At 53.3% G+C, this 15,720-nt stretch overlaps 1 pseudogene; it reads left to right on the top strand.

Annotated features, from left to right (window-relative positions):
• Positions 1–1,917: 1,917 nt before the first annotated feature.
• Positions 1,918–4,998, top strand: LOC134475340 (paraneoplastic antigen-like protein 6B; annotated as a pseudogene).
• The last annotated feature ends 10,722 nt before the right edge of the window (positions 4,999–15,720 follow it).

The following is a 15,720-nucleotide window of genomic DNA, read 5'->3' on the forward strand; positions in this document are numbered from 1 at the left end:
ACTTCAAAGAGCAAAAATAAAGACAGAATGCAGAAAGCAGGGAGCTGGACTTTGTGGCGATGGGAGGATAAGGAGAGATGGGAAGGAAGGAAGAGGAAGAGGAAGTAAAAATGATCCATTTGTGATATGTCAGTGTTCCAAATCCCCGGGATGAATGTAACTATTGTGCATTGCAAAAGATGTTCATGAAAAAGACACTAAAAACAAACCACTCAAGATGGTCTTCAACCCAGCAATGCCACAGCTACATCCACAGCCTAGCAAAATGCTCCAAGGGTAATTCCTGTGGTGTGGCCTAAAAAGGGAAAATAAGGAGCATACCTAGCAATGAGGAAAGTGGTGAATACATTTTGGTTCACAGACACACAATAGAGTACTCCACAGAATGGGAGATCTATTAACCCAATTTGCATATATCAAACGGCAGTTTTTCTCATAAAGACTGATTGAATGGATGAATGTGAAGAATACGACACCATTTATGTAAAGACGTAAACCGGCAAACCCAGTACTGCCAGTCCCTAAGGATGTGTTCATTCTGCAGTAAAGCTCGGCATGCTGCAATGCACACAGTGATCCCCTCCAGCAGGGCAAGGCTGGGACCTAACAAGGACCACAGTACAGGAGAGGGCTGACCTCAGAGGCGGGATTGTAGGGATCTTAGGCCTCCAACCAGGCCCTGAATTAAAGCATCGGTGGCACTTTTCTTTATAGCATCTTTGTGTGCTAAACATTGTGGAGTGCGTACTTTATTGAGTTACCAGGAGCTCTGGAGAAAGGAAAAAGTCCTAGGCCCCATTCAAACTCAGTGGATCAGACCTGTGAGAGGTGCGGCCCACGAATGTGTCCTCTGAATGACCCTACATGACTCACTGCTGGCCCAAGCCAGGGCAAGGCCAAGCTTTGGAGGCTGCCCCCATCAGCCTCTAGGACACTTTCCAGCTGAGAAGCGAGGTTTGTCCATGCGCGTTGCCTGTGTGTGCTAGCTACCGTACACGGCACTGGGCACACAAAGGCACAGGAAACATTTCCACAGACACTCAGCTCCAAAGGTAACCAACAACAGAAAGGAGAAAAAGAACAGTACTCCGTAGCATGTATATTTTGCGGTGGAATAATGCACAACTACTCAAATAATGCAGGTGAGTAATATCATAGGGTGACACCCAGGCACACCGCCGAGTGGACGTGTGCAGTGAAGGAACAGGTCTCCTCCGGTGACATAAGTGCTCAGTAACTTGGCAAACTGAACACATTTACATCTTCACCTCGGCCCGGGTGTCCCCAGTTGTCCTTTCTGATGCCCACAGGTGGGACACTCACACGCCCCTTTCTGGAGAAACTCCAGAGGTGGCTTTCCACTTTGGGCATCTTCCCTTGCCATCTTACAATTCTCCCAGTGATTCACTTAGTTTTCTTGCAGAACTCTATTAGGAGAGGGAAAAAAAAGTTTTCATTGATTAAAAAGTGAGAAAACCATTACATGCTTTATAAAAGTTCCTATGTTCTAAAAATAATTCCAGGAAGTTTAGAATGTTAGTTATATTAAGGCAAATAAACAATATAAGAGCCTTGAGGCAAAAAACACCTTAGATCATTATGCAAGACACACGTCCTTCATTTCAAAATCATAGCATATAAGTTCACATTAAAACGCCTAAGAAAGAGCCCAGCACTTAGCCAAGGCCTGTGAGGCATGACCCACTGGCCTACTCTTGCCTCCAGTTCCTTTAGCTGCAAGCCACTCGCCCTTAATCCCAGCTCCCTTCATCCTACCATCCAGTCAGACCTGGAAAAAGTCACTGGGGTCCCAGTTTCGTGGTCCCGGCAAGTGGCTGATGACCACAGAGTGGATGGAAGCCACGGGCCTGTTCCATCCCACGCTGCTACCCCACATGGCTTCCCAGAGCCGGTGGCATGGTGAGCCCCACCGTGAGTGGCCAGAAGGGCCCCATGGAGGTGAGGACGTCCTGGCTCAGCAAGCAAGAGCAAGAATGGGGATGGTTGGGGTACCCTGCCTGAGGGGCAATTACTCCTTCGTCATCCTGCTGCCTCCACAGCACACAGCAATACAGAAGCCGGGGCTCAGAGGCCCGGGAGAGGCAGGCCCAGGGGATTGGGCGCCAAACCCAGGAAGCAGCTATCTCCAGGGTACTAGGGTTATGGCAGGCAGAGAGGAGAAGGCTCGGGCCATTCATGGCACTGGCCACCTCCCAAATGTTGGCCAGCGGAGGCTCCAGGGCAGCCAGGCAAGCGGGCCAGCCTGCAGCACACTTGCTGACTGCTAAGGTCCCAGGCCAGCTGGCTCCTAGCAGGGCCAGGCAGCACCCAGCCAGATGGGGGCCCCTCAGTGGGCGTCTTGCCTATGGGAGCCACCAGGGTGCCCAGGTGCAGCGTCTCCCCTGGGAATCACCTGTACTAGGTGCGCCTCACCCAGGCTGTCCACTGGACTGGCCCCATCCTGGGTGTGGATGGGCAGAAGCAGTGCAGGGGAAGGAGCCCCACAGGTCTCCCTGCCTGGCCAGAGCACATCCCCAGTTGCTGCAGATCTGATCACTCTGGCGCCCCCTGTCCACGGCGTCAAGGCAGGGGCAGCAGCCCTAGCCCAGCCAGGTGACCTGGGAGCATCAATGGCCTGGTGGTCTCTAGGCACCTCTCGAGGGTCCGTGCTCTGCTTCCCGCGCGCTCCTCACTCGGAGTCTCAAGCACAGAGAGCAGTCACCCACGTGCCCTGCCAGGACAGCTGGGGACTGAGAGGAAGCCATGGCCACCACAGCTGTGCTCCAGGAAGGAGCTTGCCTTTCCCAAAACAAGCTGTCCCACCCCAGACCTGGGAAGAGCAGAGGGATCAGAAGGACCAAGGGGCACTGTGTCCATGGAGACACCTAGCCCTCTGCTCCCCTGGGCCTGGACTGGGGCAACCTATGGGGGCAGGATAGGGTGGGGGCTGTGTGGGTGGGACTTTTGGGGCAGGGCTGTTTGGGGCTGGGTGGGGCGGGACTTGTAGGGTGGGGCTATGTGGGGTGGGGCTTTTGGGGGCGATGGCTGTTTGGAGCTGGATGTGTGGGATGGGGGCTGTGTGGGATGGAGGCCATGTGGGGAGGGCTGTGGGCTCCAGGGAGCCTATGCTAGGAGGTGCAGCTGTGACCTAGCTCCAGAAGGCAGCTTTGGAGGAAGTGTGTGTGTGTGTGTGTGTGTGTGTGTGTGTGTGTGTGTAATTTGGGTTGGGGTGGACAGTAACCTCTTTGCATTCCCAGGATGTGCTCCTCCTGGAGCCAACCCCTGTGCCTTCCTCCTGCCCTTCAGCCCCACCCCTCTGGCCTCTTCTGTTCAGGAAACCTGGCCCTGCCAATAGCTGGTTGAGGCCCTGTGCCTGCAGCTGAAATCGCTGGCCATGGTGCTGACCATGCTTTGGCCTTGGTGCCCTGAGGACTGGGATGAAAGTGAACTCCAGGACTCTCTGGAGTTGGCCCTGCAGCCTGTGGGCCACTTTACTGTGCTGGGAAAAGTGTTCCAAGGAGAGGAGGGTCATGCCACTGTGGCCCTGGTCAGGCTCGACAGGAACTCAGCTATGCTATGGTCTCCAGGGAAATCCCAGGCACCAAAGGCTCCTTGAACATGGACTTTGTGCCCTAGAGGTCGGGTGAGGAGTTTCTAGGTCCAGAGTTCCACTTGCTAGAGCAACAGGGGCAGATGGCCAGTGTGGCCGGTGCTCTGCATATGAATCAGCCAGGGCTGTGCTGGCTCTGATCCGTGAGTCAGGTGATCCACTTTGCCTGAGAAGGTGAGGGATAGTGCCTGGGTGTTTGTTCCCGGAGGGAGCTGCCAGCCCTGGAGAAGGGTCCTTGGAGGCCTGGTTAGACCACACCACTGATGTGCTGCCTGTGTGGCAGGAAGTCTCGGAAAGGGAGAGCAAGAGGAAGCTGATGGAAGGCTTGAGTGGGGTTCCCCAGCGGCTGTTGCACAGGCTCCTGGCCGAGAATCCCCCAGGACTATCCGGCAGCCCTGATCTGGGTGTTTGGAGACAAAGGGCCCAGGCCACGCCATCTGACCCAAGTGTTTCACTGCTCAGCAGCAGTCAGGTGAGCATCTCTCAGCCTCCGTGTTGCGCCTGGAAGTCATGCTGCAGACAAAGCCATCCCTGAAGGGCCCTGGCCCTGGCCTCTGCAGATTGTTATGCTCTGTGCATAACCATGTACCTGGAGCACTGACCACATTGTTATAAATTTGTTATAAATTAACTGACTGCATCATCATGCTGTTCTGTATGTGTTGTCCCCCAAGTTACCTGTTTGCTATGTCAACCTTTGTTCCCCTTGTAAGAGACAAATGGCGCTGTGTCAACCATCATTGTTCCCTTTATGAGAGACAAATGTTCCTGAAATTGGCAGACCAAGGGCTATGAACTGGCTAACCACCCACTGTGAAATGCCTCTGACCTCAAGCAAAGGGGCACAAAGGCCCACTTTGTTTCTGTTTCTCATCACTATGTACCTAATGATCAATGAGCTAATCATAAATGCACTATGAAAATCAGTCAAAATTCTAACTCAGTTGCACAGCTTTGCAAATTCCATCTGCACTGTGTCACTGGGCCAGCTAAAATAAAAGCACTTCTTTTAAAAAAGACATCATTTTGTCCCATTTATCATCTCAGGGGTCTTGCCCCGTATTTCATCATGGGGCCTTGTTTTTTTGGGGGGGGGTTACAACACAGATCACATGCAACACAGGCAGGTACTCACCAGGACCTACATGGCTGAGCCTCTGCATGCAGCTCTGAGGAGACTGGGAGTAGTTAGCAGGCCTAGGACATTGCTAGAGATTCTGGGGCTCCCTTGGGAGTCTGAGGCATGGGAGGCCATTCTGGCCCGGAGCAGGAGAGCCCTGGTGAAGGACAGAGATGGCGCCCAAGCTGAATGTGAAGCCAGGGGTAAGGCGGAGGAAGAGAAGGTGGAAGAGGGAGAAGAGAGGGAAGAGCAGGAATGCAGCTGGTGACAGGCACCAGGCTGGTATGGGCTTTGGTGGCTCTCCCTTCCCATCAACCGTCATTGCCAAAGGTCCTCCCACAAGTGCCAGAGCTCAGCTCCTTTAGGCCCCTTGAAGCCCCCTGGGGTCTCACCTGTCCTAGACCATGCAGGTGGGCATTCCGCTCCTGGCTCCCAGCACTGGGCTATTCAGACACTGCTGCCACCAGCACTTCACATGCCTGTCTGTCTGGCCTGCGCGTGGTGACATAGCCTCCAGTGTGTACCCCAAGAAGCTGCTCAGCAAGGACGCAGGCTGTGCCTTTTGCAGCCATGACCAGCAGGGCTGTAGATGGCATCCAGGAGAGGCCAGCTCCCCTGCCACCCCCAACAAACAGACACCAGTCCCCTCAGGGATATGGGGGAGAGTGGGGCTCTGGCCTCAGAGCAGCCCCGTAGGTCATGACACCGGGGCCTTTCTCAGAAAGAGGGTGCAGCCTGTGCATCTGGGCACCTGAGGAACTAGGTAGAGTCCCCTTGGCCACGCATCTTCATCCCTTGCTTCTGCACGGACCCAGCCTCCAGCTGCACCTGTCTTTCTCTTGAGGATCCGCCCAGGGCAAGGGGCTGGACATGGGACAAGGACACAGGGCACCTGGAGAGGAACCTTGTGAGCCTGGTGAAGGGGCTGGGGTGGCACGGCTTGTAGGATTCAGGGGCCAGGGCTCACAGAGAAGCCAGAGGATGAGCTCGGGGAGGGGGGAAGGGGTGGAGTTGGGAGTGGGGACCGGGTCCCCATAGAGCAGCAAGGTCCTCTGTTCATATGGCGGAGGAGCAGGACCAAGAGCCTGTGGCATGCAGGGTCCAGGCAGGGGTCCTGGGAGGCTCTCTGTGTGGGGCAGAGCCAGGGAGGGGGTGCGTGCAGGGCGGGGAAGTTCCTTCCCACAGCCATTCCTGCAAGTGGACCTCATGGGTGCGAACTCGGGTGGGTGTAGGATGGGAAGGGAATTTTCACTGAGCCGTCCAAGTGATGAGAGCAGCTGCCATCCCTGACCAGGACTCCTTTTGGAGGGCACCCGTATATTTTGGGTGCCCCCCTTTGCTGGGTACAACCCCAAGTAGAACACACACACACGTGAGGGAGGGGTGCAGAGCTTTTATTGTGAACACAGCCTCTCTGTGCACGGACTGAGGAGGAGGGTTCCCCACTAGGGTGTGGGCGCAGACTTAGGAGGGGTGCAGAGCAGTTCCTCGCTGGCCCTGGATCTCTTCTTCCTCTCTCTCCTTATCTTCCTGTCAAACAGCTCTTTCTCTCGAGGGTGCACCAGGGGCCCACGCAGAAACTTTTCCTGTGCGCCGTGGTAGTCCAGCCCCTCCAGGGTGGCGATGGAGCAGATCACAGCCTCTGGTAGCAGCACCTCCATCACCAGCCTCACCTTGTCCACTGCACGCAGAGCCAGCATGGGCTCCTCAGTGCGCTCACAGAGGCGCTGCAGGTGTCGGGTTAGCCCCCTGTGGGAAATGATACATGCGTGCCTTGAAGGGGAGGGGAAGGGGTTCCCGTCAGCAGTTAGAGACGTGGAAATCATAGACGCAAGCAAGGCTTTTGAGCAGGCAAAGTCGGAATGCTCTCGGGAGGGATCTGTCCAGGGGGAAAAAATCCAGGGAAAGATAGAGGACACCCAAGCTCTAGAGTCCTCCGACTTAGATAGCGAGGAGGAACCAGAAGGTGGGGCAGGAAGCCGAGAGGCCAAAAACCCCTATGCCGAGTTGCGCCGTGAATTGGAATTGTGTGCGTGCGCCGCCCGGGAAAAGCAAAGAGAGGAGAAAGGGCCCCTGAGCGCTCTCTGGCGGGGAGGAGACAGAGAGCCATCCGCTCCGCCCTGGAGCTCTTTTCCAGAAGCGGCTCCCCGCCGAGAGACCGCTACAGGGAACCCTCCCTTCTCTCAGCCGGCACAGGAAGTGACGCCCCGTTCCACTCTGTCGCGACCGCCGTCTTATGACGCTGCGCCGCGGGGCGGACGATATTTTCATGGGCGGTTATGGAGGGGTGAACGATGGCCCGGAGGGGATCCACCGATGCAAGGAATGGATTACGGTCTTTATGGAGTATATCCTGTGCAAATGGCCCCAGGCCAAGGGCGCAATGTTTGGGAACCATTTGAAATAAAACAGATTAGAGAATTAAAAAGCGCTGTCACGACCTTCGGGCCCACAGCTCCTTATACTATAGCTATGCTAGAGAATCTTGCCTCTCAGCCTCTTACACCAGGTGATTGGATGCAGCTGGCCAAGGCATGCCTTCCTTCGGGTAGTTATCTTGATTGGCGAGCCTGGTATGCCGAGTTTGCCATCGAGCAAGCAGAAAAGAATGTTAGCAGGGGGCATGCAAGGTGGAACGAAGATATGCTCCAGGGCTCAGGCAAATATAGGGATGACCAAACTCAGTTCCCCAATGAGGTGTATGACCAAATCTCTAATATTGGGCTCCGCGCATGGAAACAAGTGAACGGTGCGGGGGCGGCCTCATTATGCCTTTCTAAGATAGTGCAGGGTGCCACAGAGCCATTTGTTGATTTCGTGGCTAGGATGCAAGACGCGGGCGATAAAGTTTTTTCAGACCAAGAGGTGGCAAAGCCCCTGATCAAACAACTCATTTTTGAACAATGCACAACAGAGTGCAAAGCGGCTCTTGCCCCGCATAAAAACAAGGATCTCAATGCTTGGATTAGGATTTGTAGGGAGATTGGAGGGCAGATGACTGCAGCAAAGCTTGCGGCGGCCTTTGTAGCCGCGACAGCACAAGCTAAGGATGCTTCTGGACCTAAGCGAGATCGTAAGCCCAAAGGATGTTTTGGCTGCGGGGAACCAGGGCATATTAGGAGAGACTGTCTGCACAGTGTTAATACACGGGAAGGGCCAATAGGCGTGTGCGAACGATGCAGGAAGGGAACACACAAAGCGAAAGATTGCAGATCAGTTTTTGATGCCCAGGGAAACCGCATTAGTGGCAGGGGGATTCAGGAGCCAAAAAACGGCCAGAGGGGGCCCTCCTTACGGACGGGCCCCCGCCCCCTAGACAGGACAACACAAGGTGGCAGCCCTCCACAAGGGCTACCCCTGGGTCAGCAGGCGTGGACCTCTGTGTCGCCTCCAGACTCCTATTAACGCCCGATATGGGCGTTCAGGTGGTCGGGACCACCTTCAAAGGACCGCTACCTGAAAAGTCAGTTGGTTTAGTGATTGGACGGTCCTCCACAGCCCTCCGGGGCCTTACCGTGCTCCCTGGGGTTATAGACTCAGACTACACAGGAAACATTAAGATTATGGTCCAATCTCATGTAGGGACCATGGTGATTAATGAGGGGGATAAGATAGCACAACTTTTATTGCTCCCCAGTCTCCATGAGAGATTCCAGTCTAGACAACGGGTTAGAGGGGATCAGGGTTTTGGCTCCTCTGGAGAAATTTTTGAAGGACTTCATATGACTCTTGATAAAAGACCCATGCTCTCGCTCAGGGCTAATGGTAGAAATATAACAGGACTCCTGGATACAGGGGCAGACCGCTCCATTGTCTCCAAGAGGGACTGGCCTTCTAGCTGGCCCACCAATACAGCTGACAACACACTCCAAGGGTTGGGGATGGTGGCTGCCCCCCAGGTTAGTGCCGTGACCCTGCCTTGGTGTGATGAGGAGGGTCACCAAGGACATTTTCAACCTTTTGTTCTACAGCTGCCAGTATCTTTGTGGGGAAGAGACATCCTCACTCAGATGGATGTCACTCTTACATCCACCTGCTCTCCCCAAGCCAAGGGTATACTTAAGAATCAGGGATATGTCCCCGGCAAGGGCCTGGGCTCTGCCCTGCAGGGCCGGACATCTCCCGTACCTGTAGAAAAAAAGGAAGGTAGACACGGGCTGGGTTTTTCCTAGGGGCCGCTGAGGAAGTTCTCCTGCCTACTCCAATTAAGATCACTTGGAAGTCCCTGAATCCGGTTTGGGTACCTCAGTGGCCCCTACCCAAGGAGAAGCTTTTAGCGTTAACCGAGATAGTCAAAACCCAGCTTCAGGCGGGGCACATAAAGCCATCAACCTCCCCTTGGAATACCCCTGTTTTTGTTATTAGAAAGAAATCAGGTAAGTGGAGGCTGCTCCATGATCTAAGGGCGGTCAACGCACAGATGCAGCCCCTGGGGGCGGTCCAGAGGGGGCTGCCAGCTCTCTCAGCCATCCCTCAGTCCTGGCCAGTTTATGTTATAGATCTTAGAGACTGTTTCTTCTCAATCCCCCTGCATCCAGAGGACACCCATAGGTTCGCCTTTACCTTACCCACCATTAACCAAGAAAGCCCTGATCTCAGATACGAGTGGATAACGCTGCCCCAAGGTATGGCCAACAGTCCCACTATGTGTCAGATTTACCTTGATTCCCTACTGGCCCCCCTACGCAAAGCCTTCCCCAGAGTTAGGTGCATTCATTACATGGATGATCTGCTGATCAGTGCGAAGGACATAAATAGGTTAGAGGATATGCTAGGCCAACTGGTCAAGGCCCTGAGAAAGGCTAATTTACATATTGCCCCTGACAAGATTCAAGGAGGAGACATAGTGACTTACTTGGGTACCAAAGTCTCCCCTACATCGATTTCTCCACAGAAGGTAACCATCAGAACAGATAATCTTACAACCCTAAATGACATGCAAAAGTTACTGGGAGATATAAATTGGATCAGACCTTACTTGCTCATCCCTAATTCGGACTTAAAGCCCCTGTTTGATCTCCTGAGAGGGGATCCGGATATTGCCTCCCCTAGAGAGTTCACCCCAGAGGCCAGAGTTGCTCTAAAGAAGATAGAAGAGGCCCTAAGCAAAGCTACATTACAGAGAATTGACCCAGAACAGCCTTTTGAGGTCTGCTTGTTGCAGACCAGTTCCCAGCCCACGGCAGTGATTTGGCAGAAAGGACCACTTCTGTGGGTGCACCCTAAGGTTTCACCTGCCAAGATTATTGAACATTACCCGGAAGCAGTTGCTTCTCTGGCTCTGGAGGCACATAGTAGAGCCATCCAGCATTTTGGCTCCACGCCTCACGCTATTCGGGTGCCTTATACCGCTTCTCAAATAAAAACTCTGACTGCTTGCATAGATACTTGGGCCATCCTGAGATGTGAATTTCTTGGGGAGATAGACAATCAGTTCCCTAAGGACCCTATACTACAGTTTATTACTCAACATCCGGTGATATTTCCAAAAATCACCGCCCCTGCACCCCTTACTCCTGCAACAACAGTCTATACTGATGGGTCAAAAACCGGGATAGGGGCCTATGTGGTCTCAGGCATGCCTCCAGTTAACATACAGTTTGAACCAGATCAACCACAGGTGGTGGAGTTACAAATTGTACAAACTGTCCTCGAGAAGTTCCCAGGGGCCCTTAATATTGTTTCTGATTCAAAATATGTTGTCAATGCCATGCAGGTCCTTGAGACTGCAGGCCCAATTAAACCAACCTCCAAAGTAACTAACTTGTTTTTGTCTATCCAGACATTGCTCATAAATAGACACAACAAAATATACATCACTCACATAAGAGCACATACACACCTACCAGGGCCCATGGTACAGGGCAATGCGGCTGCTGACGCGGCCACTCGCCCGTTATGGATTTTCAATATGTTATCTCCAATAGAGCAAGCCCGTCAGTTCCATGACAAATTCCATGTCAATGCCAGGACGCTAGCCAACCAGTACCGCATCTCCAGGGCTGACGCGCGGGACATCGTGCGACTGTGCGGCTCATGCGCCACACACACGCCTGCCATATCAATGGGGGTTAACCCCAGAGGGTTGATCCCTGGCGATATTTGGCAAATGGATGTCACACACATGACAGAATTTGGATCTCTTAAGTATGTCCATGTCTCCACGGACACCTGTTCTCATATTATATTCGCAACTGCAGAGACAGGTGAAAAGGTATCTAATGTGATCAATCACTGCTTAGCGGCTTGGGCCGCGTGGGGCAAGCCCAAAATATTAAAGACAGACAACGGACCAGCCTATACAGGAAAAGCCTTCAATGAGTTCTGTAAGACTATGGAAGTACACTTAAAACATGGGATCCCATATAATCCTCAAGGCCAAGGAATTATTGAAAGAGCTCATAAAAGCCTCAAAGAAATCTTATGTAAACAAAAAGGGGGAGTAGGCCAGGGCCTGCCCCCAAAGGCACGGCTATCCATGGCACTATTCACATACAATTTTTTAAACCTGAACAATAACAACCACCCCCCGGCTATGGAGCATTGTAATCCATCTCCTAGCAATAAGGGATGGGTAAAATGGAAAGATGTCCTGACGGGACAATGGATGGGCCCGGATCCGGTAGTCAGCTGGAACCGAGGTGCGGTTTGTGTTTTCCCGCAGGAACCGGGACGAGAACCATTGTGGGTCCCAGAAAGACTGACGCGTGCGACAAGCCCTTCGACTGAAGACTAATCCTGTCCTGCCGGAGACCAGCAGCAGGCCTGACAGCCAGATGAACCCGAAAAAGGCTGCTTTTTTCATTGGGGGCGTTGTCCTAGCACTCCTCAGGATAAGTATGGTACATGCGGGGCTGAGGGGCCCCGCTTCTGGAATAGATCTTCGCACGAGCCTTCTTGGCAGTCCGTGCGATTGCGGAGGTGGCACGGTAAGCAGTATACCACCTAGCGCCAAAAAAGGACCAGGGACCGATTGTGTGGATAAAACAGCATTCTCAGTTGTGTACCCCTCCACTGCAGGAGGATTTAGTCAACCATCCTATCAGTGCATACTTAAGCCTAAGGTGAGTCCCTCAGGGCCTGGTGATCTCGCCACATGTCCCTGCACTAAGTTTGAGGAATCCATGCATGTTACATGCTATGCAGAGACAAAACAATGCAAACTTAAGAGTACAACCTATTGGATGGCAACGCTAACTACAACTAAAAGCCCTGTTGCCCCTAACCATATTCCCGCTGCTGTAGGCAGTTCTCCATTCATGCAGTCGGGTTGTAATGGAGAGGTTGGAGAAACGGTCTGTTGGTCTATGACCGCTCCCGTTCACATCTCTGACAGTGGAGGGGTCCAAGACCAGTACCGGCAGGAACAGGTCATCGAGCGATGGGAACAATTAAATCCGTTCCCTGAAGTCAATTACCATCCACTCCTACGCCCAAAATCCCGAGGCATTAACCTTGACCCCGCTACTGAATCCATATTAGAGGCTACCCACAAAGCACTCAATCTTACTGACCCAGGGCTGGCCTCCGATTGTTGGCTGTGTATGATGATGGGAGAATCATGGCCGCTGGCCATGCCGTTTAGAGACTATGAAAGTGAACCTTACAATTATAGCACACCCTATAATTGCTCACATGGGCCTCCATTTCGGGTCCAGTTTATGGGACAGTTTAATGCATCCTGTTTCCAAAAGTACCCACAAAATAATAGTTATGATATTGTTGTTGGAGCGCTGGCAGTCGCCTCGTGTGAGTCCATAACCAATGTAAGTAGTAGCTCGCCGCTATGTGCCCCCTTTGGCAAAGTATTTGCTTGCGGCAATGGTCATGCTTATACCTACCTGCCCAGTAATTGGACCGGCCTATGTGGCCTAGCTTACTTGTTGCCTGACATTGGTATTGTCCCTGGGGACCAACCCATGCCCATCCCAGCTGTGGACACCTTTATAAAAAGACATAAGAGAGATGTACTGATTTTACCTCTCTTGGCTGGTCTGGGGATAACTGGAGCCCTGGCCGCCGGGACTGCGGGCCTAGGAGTTTCATTAACCAAATATACTCAGTTATCCAAGCAATTGATAGAAGACATGTCTATAGTTGAGAGAACCCTTCAGGAGATACAAGATCAAATTGATTCCCTTGCAGAGGTTGTTCTGCAGAATAGAAGGGGCCTAGATCTACTCACTGTAGAGAGGGGAGGTATCTGTATTGCCTTACAGGAAAGATGCTGCTTTTATGCCAACAAGTCCGGAATCGTTCGAGACCGATTAAAGAAACTGCAAGAAGACCTAGAAAAGAGAAGAAAAGAACTACAAGACAACCCCTTTTGGGGAGCCTGGAATGGCTTGCTCCCCTATATTTTACCATTGTTAGGTCCCCTGTGCTCCTTGCTTCTGCTCTTACTTATAGGACCATGCTTGCTCCGATGGGTCACATCATTTATTAATGGGCGCCTTGCGGCGGCCCGGCATCAAGTACGCCTGGTTGCCCATGCGGCCCTGGCAGCAGCCCGTGATGGGCACAATGACCCCCAGGCTTACGCATGGCTCGCTCGACTGGCCTACGACCGGGTCTAGATGTGGCGGGTCTTCCGCACTCCTTCCCTATTGACACTACACAGCAGGGTAGGTGAGTCAATGACGGGTAAGAGCGTGCCTCCCCAGCACGACTCGACCTAAGCCAGGCCCTACCCCATACTGCACGAAAGCCGCTGGATTACTAGAATCTGCCCAGATCTAGATGTCTCTCCGAGGGGATCGCACGGAGGGGCATGAGTGCATGCCTATGTGCATCCAGGTTCCGTCCAGTTCACTCCTGGCCCTGGAAAAAGGACGAGGGTCTCAAGGCCTTGGTGGACCCGGGGACGGCCGACCAGGGTCCAAGCCAAGGGCCTACGGTGGGCCTCAACACAGGGCATAAGCCTCTGCACTCGATCCAGGGCGGGCTGCGATGCATACATTCATTCAAAGTAAATAAAATAGGGGGAGATGTTGGGAGCCGCGGCCTACACCGGTCGCCTTACTTGGCGGACGTAGGGCCTGTGGGTGGGAGCGGAGCCTGAGCTAGATTGCCCCTCCCATCGAGTGAGTCAAGTTGGCGCCTGCTTCCTGCCCCCTGATTGTGCTGGCGACTTAAACAACCCGCTCTGTAAGATAGTCTGCCTAGCAACAGCTGATGTTAGCCAGTCAGCCCGCATCGCGCGCTTTGAACTGATTGGCTACTGTTGCCCTATAAAAGTGAATGCCTTTCCCGCCACGAGAGGAAGCACAAAGAGGGATAGAGAAAGTCCACCGGCGAGAAAGGGCTGGTGGCACAGAGGAGGCCTCGCGGGGCCCACGTGGAGACAAATAAAGGCAAGGTTGCACACTATCAGAATCTGTCGCGTGTTCTTCCTGCAGGCCGGGAGCGACATCGACAGTGGATTAGCTGTATTCTATTCCATGTGACTTTGGACCAAGGGTTATCATGCATCTGCTCTATTCTACTGCATGTGGCTGTTGTGCCGGGCTCCTCATGCACCTGCTGTTTAGTATGCCATGTGGCTGTGGGCCTGGGCTCCTCCTGCATCTTCTGTATTCTCTTCAATGTGCCTGTGGGCCAGGGCTCCTTCTGCATGTGCTGTATTCTACTCCATGTGGCTGTGGTTCCAGGCTCCGCGTGCATCTGCTCTATTCTACTCCATGTGGCTACGGGCCTGGACTTCTTGGGATTAGCTGTATTCTACTCCATGTGACTGTTCACCAAGGCTCATCCTGCATCTGCTGTATTCCACTCCATGTGGCTGTGGGCCAGGGCTCCTCATGCATCTGCTCTATTCTACTCCATGTGGCTGTGGCCAGCCCTCCTTGTGCATCTGCTGTATTCTACTCCATTTGACAGTGTGCACTGGCTCCTCTTGCATCTGCTGTTTTCTCCCTCATGTGGCTGTAGACCAGGCCTCCTTGTCATTCTGCTGTGTTCTACTCCATGTGGCTGTGGTCCAGTGTTCCTAGTGTATCTGCTGTGTTATACTCCATGCGGCTGTGGGCCCGGGTTCCTCATGCATCTGCTGTGTTATACTCCATGTGGCTGTGGCCAGTGCTCCTCATACATGTGCTGTATTGTATTACATGTAGCTGTGGCCCCGGTCTCCTTCTGCATCTGCTGTGTTGTACTCCATGTGGCTATAGGCTAGGGCTCATCCTGCATCTGATGTATTCTGCTCCATGTGGCTCTTGGATTGTGCTCCTCGTGCATCTTCTGTACTCTACTCCATGTGGCTGTTGGCCAGGGATCCTCGTTCATCTCTTACTCTACTCCATGTGGCTGTGGAAAAGGGATCCTCGTGCATCTGCTGTATTCTACCCCATGTGCCTTAGGGCCCGGGCTCCCTGTGCACCCGCTGTGTTCTACTCCATGTGGCTGTGGGCTCAGGCTCCTGGCGCATCTGCTGTACTCTACTCCATGTGGTGCTGGACCAGGGCTCCTCGGACATCTGCTTTTTCTCCTCCATGTGGCTGTGGGCCAGGGCTCCTCATCCATCTGCTGTATTCTACTCCATTTGGCTGTGGTCAGGGCTCTTCGTGCATCTGCTGTATTGTACACCATGTGGCTGTGGGCCTGGTCTCCTCGTGCACCTGCTGTATTATATTCCGTGTGGCTGTGGGCCCAGGCTCCTCATGAATCTGCTGTATTCTACTCCATGTGGCTGTGAGCCCGGGCTCCCTGTGCATCTCCTGTATTCCTCTTGCCACTCATGGCAGTGTTCTGCTTTTTTCCTTCCTGGGTTTCCCTTTGATCGAGCTGGCTGGATTCAAATGCCAGAGGCTCAGAGGGCCTGCTGGAATAATGGAACAGCCAGACAGAATAGCTCACAGGGCCTGCACCACACCAGGGCTGCCCATGCTGTGCAATGAAGCCAGGAACACCTAAGGCAGGGAGGTGAGTGCACTGGAATGCAGTGTGCGCTTCAGGTGTGAGCTGCCTAGATGAGAAGAGTGTGTACGTGGCC

This window comes from Cavia porcellus, unplaced genomic scaffold (genome assembly GCF_034190915.1).
Source record: "Cavia porcellus strain 051 isolate PalLab524CR breed Dunkin Hartley unplaced genomic scaffold, mCavPor4.1 scaffold_3, whole genome shotgun sequence".
NCBI lineage: Eukaryota > Metazoa > Chordata > Mammalia > Rodentia > Caviidae > Cavia > Cavia porcellus.